Source organism: Drosophila obscura, unplaced genomic scaffold (genome assembly GCF_018151105.1).
Source record: "Drosophila obscura isolate BZ-5 IFL unplaced genomic scaffold, ASM1815110v1 contig_188, whole genome shotgun sequence".
Classification (NCBI taxonomy): domain Eukaryota; kingdom Metazoa; phylum Arthropoda; class Insecta; order Diptera; family Drosophilidae; genus Drosophila; species Drosophila obscura.
The window spans coordinates 1,157,751-1,161,974 of NW_024542776.1; positions in this window are offsets into that span (position 1 = coordinate 1,157,751).

The window sequence follows — 4,224 nt, forward strand, 5'->3', positions numbered from 1 at the left end:
GTGTGGCTGGAATGCCCACAGAGCGGTTGCCCCGCCAGCGCCGTCCTCACTCTGAACAGGACGGGAGGACGTTTATGCTCCGGTGCTGGAGCAAGGAGCTTGCTGTCGGGACTGGATTTCCGACGACAGGGCGGCTGACCGGAAGACGTGGTTCTGCGCGGGTAGACGGAGGTGACGTCGACGGAGTCAACGAAGCATTAGTAAGGAGCTGGCACGGGTTGGCAGACGGATACAGATACGGGTACGGTTACGGAAGATTGAGCTGGATTTAAGCATAACAAAAGGACGGAGGCTTATGAATCGGAGCCTACGCGAGAGTAGGTGGAAAGGACCTCCGATTCCAGCAGAACCACCTTCGTGATCGGTCTCTTGATAAGGCGCGGGCCGTGAGCAGGTCTACCACACGGACCTTATCATCGGCTCCAGGATACGCGATCTGCACACGGCCGAGACGCCATTCCTGAGCGGGGATGTTCTCGTCCTTGATCACCACGAGGTCTCCAATCTCGAGGTCTCTTGTCGGATGCTGCCATTTGTTACGCTTGTGCAACTCTCGCAGGTACTCTGTCTTCCAGCGCGAACAGAATTGCTGGTTGAGAGCCTTGAGATGTTGCCAGCGGTTTAGGATGGAGGAGGCGCTCGCTTGTATTTCTGGCTCTAATAGCGGACCACCAATCAGGAAATGGCCTGGACTCAAAGCCAACGGATCCGTTGGATCCTCAGACATAGGAGAGATTGGTCGCGAGTTAAGACATGCCTCAATTTTTGAAAGTAAGGTCGCGAACTCCTGTAATGTGTATTTGGACGTACACATTGACCGTTGGAACAGAGCCTTGAAGCTCTTCACACCTGCTTCCCACAAGCCCCACATATGTGGGGCTCCGGGAGGGATAAACCGCCACGATAGCCCCTGCTGGCTGTACACCGCAGAAGTCCGAGTCCGAATGGCCTCGAGAAGATCCACAGCCAGAGAACAAAATTCCTGCCGTTGTCGGATTGAACTTCATGAGGACACCCTCGTCTCGCGACGAAACGAGCGAAGGTGGCTAGGAAGGTGTCGGTGGATAAATCGGACGTGGCCTCTAAGTGGATGGCCTTCGTGGAAAAGCAGACGAACACGCACACATACCCCTTTGAGATGCGACATGTGCGACCTGTGAAACTTTTAACGTCGAAGGGGCCGGCGAAGTCGACTCCGGTGTATGTGAACGGCCTGCAGAATGTGACTCGTGAAACAGGAAGGTCGCCCATTAGTTGGGTTTGGAGTCGCTTACGATGGAGGACGCAAACCTTACAAGAATGGATCACTGCCCTCACTACGTGACGTAGTCGAGGGATCCAGCATGTTGCCCGGATAAGGCGGATGACCAGCTGGTTCCCACCATGTAGCGATATATGATGGGTGAATCGAACCAGCAGGCGAACCAGGAGACATGCGGGTGGCAACAGGATTGGATGCCGTTCGTTGTAGGACATGGACGCCGAGGCTTGGACTCGGCCACATGCCCGCATGACTCCGTTCTGGTCAAGGAACGGATTAAGATTCTGAAGAGAGCTCGTGGTAGGGAGTGGCTGCTTGTTTAGCAGGCACCGATGCTCCCCAGCATAATGGAAGCGTTGAGTTGTCAGTGTGACCGCTTGGAGAGCGGCAGCGACCTACTTTCCGTTCAGCGCTTCGGAGACATGGGTTGTCTGCCCTTTAGCTCGCTGGGTGAACCGCCGAACGTAGGCGATCACGCGAAGAGCGCGCCCGAGTTCGGAGAAACGGCTGAGGATATCGGAGGCGCTGCTGGTGGCATGGTACACCTTGACGACTCGCTTCTCCAGGTCAGTCTCAAGGACTGAGTCCCGCGGACATGGCCACTCCGATTTTTTACCACGCAACCAAGCAGGGCCATGCCACCACATATCACTTCCGATTAGGTCAGTGGGTCCTAGCCCTCGACTGGCCAGGTCGCCCGGATTGTCCTCGGATCGGACGTGGCTCCATCGCTCGCTGGGCCAACATCGAGTGAATTTGGCTACTCGATTGCCCACGAAAGTGGTCCAATCGCATGCAGGTCTGTTCAGCCAGGCCAACACAATCGTGGAATCGGTCCAGAAGGATACTTGGCTGGTGTCCAGTGGCAGTTGAGGAAGGGTGGCCTCGGAAAGCTCTGTCAAAAGGACGGCTCCGCACAGTTCGAGTCGAGGCAAGGAAACCGTTTTCACGGGGGCCACGTGGGTTTTAGCTGTGAGAAGGGCACAGACAATGCCCTGCGGTCGCTCAACTCGGATGTAAATCGCTGCCCCATAGGCACGTTGAGACGCGTCGCAGAAACCATGTATCTGCACCACGTGCAACCACCGCGGAATGCGGACATCCTGGATGGCCGGATAACTATTCAGGAACGTCTCCCAGTTTTGAGATAGATCGCTAGGGAGGACGTCATCCCACCCTAACTCTCTTAGCCAAATTTCCTGCATGAAAATTTTCGCTTGGATGACAAAGGGTGCAAGCCATCCCGCTGTATCGAATAGCTGCGCAATCTGCGATAGCACATTGCGCTTCGTACAGGACTCCCGATGAAGTACTTCGGGAGGAGCAAAGAAGAATTCATCGGCACTGGGTTGCCATCGGATCCCCAATGTCTTAGCGATGCTACTTTCTTCAAGCTCTAGGAAGTCAGCTCAAAGTAGGTGGTCGACCGGAATATCGCGCAGTACACCCTTGGGCGCTGTCCATTTTCGGAGTGGAAACCGCGCGGTGTCGAGTGCTTTGCGTAACTCTGAAATGGCGGAGATTGCCTGCGACTGAGTGTGAGCACCAGCCAGCACGTCGTCCACGTACATGTAGCTCTCCAGGATGTCGCTTGCCACTGGCAACTGTGGGCGTACCTCTTGTGCGATTTGCTTAATGACGCGAAGGGCGAGGTACGGTGCGCAATTGACTCCGAAGGTGACAGTAGCAAGCTCGTAGTCACACACGTCCCCATTACTGTCGCGAAAGAGAATTCGCTGATAGGGCGTGTGTTGGGAAGTGTTTTGCGGGGCAAAAAGAGGAGGATGTTAATTTGGTTGGTCACCAGAATCCGATTATTTTCATAGCGGCTGCGGAGAGCCGACCATGCGGACTCGAAACCGTCATTAGTGAGGGGGGATTTTTCTACGATGGCCTTCGGATCGCCCCTGGTCTTCTCGGTGAGGTAGTACAGCCTCTCTACCGGAGACAATCTAGGATTGTTGATCACGACCGCAGTGAACAGATCCCGGAATGTGGGCCAGCGGACGTAGTCCCCTGTGAATGCCTTAATATTGACGGGAGGCAGTCGACAGCCGCCCTGTTGGACTGACTGTGAAGGAGGAAGAACTGTGGATGTGGCCAGTTGGGCATTGAGGTCACTGAGGCACTGCTCAAATACCCCATAGCATTCACCGTATGTGTCACGGATGTCCGCTTGGATTTCTGGCTCCTCGTCAGTCATCACCGCGGAGCAGGCCTTATATTCGGCCTCGACGTCCGTCCACATGCTGAGGATTTGGCCTCGACGGACCTCGGACAAAGAGGCGGATGGGGCGGCGGTGATGCGCTCTGCCAGGTGCGACAGTCGGCCAATAGCGGCGACCAATTCGGTCCGAGCGACTGAGGTGGCGGATTGAGCCATTGTGATGCAGTGGCGAGAACTCATGGGGCTGCTGACGAAGGAGCCCTTCGGATCTTGTTTGGTCACAGCTGGAACCTTAAGAGTGACAGGAGACGGGATCAGAACCGATTTGGTCCTTGCCGCAGGGCTGCTACTGGCTGCTCTCGGAGTGAGGGGTGCCTTGATTCTCTGAGTCGGCGTAGTTCCGGAGGCGGACGAGGTACGTAGTCGGTTGGAAGAGGTCACAGGCAAAAGCTGGTTGCCGTCCTTGTGACCTGTTGGCATATTCCGAACTCACACACGCACAGAAGATCGGATTTGGAAGTCTTGGAGGGACAGAAGACTGATTTGAGTGGAATTCCAACATAAAGACGCCAGGAAACAAATATAACCCACTTATGGAAGGCTGTTAGGAAAAAGGCCTCGAGCTTGTTGGAAAACAATAGTCGGGTCGACTCGGATTGTTTGAGATCACCGTGAAGTGAAATTTCTCAAACAATGAGTGACCTATATTGCGCTGAGCCGAGGAGAGGACCGGTCACACTGATTTGGGCAATATTTTGCAAATATTGTTAGTGCGGGCTCATCCGTTTACCTCTTT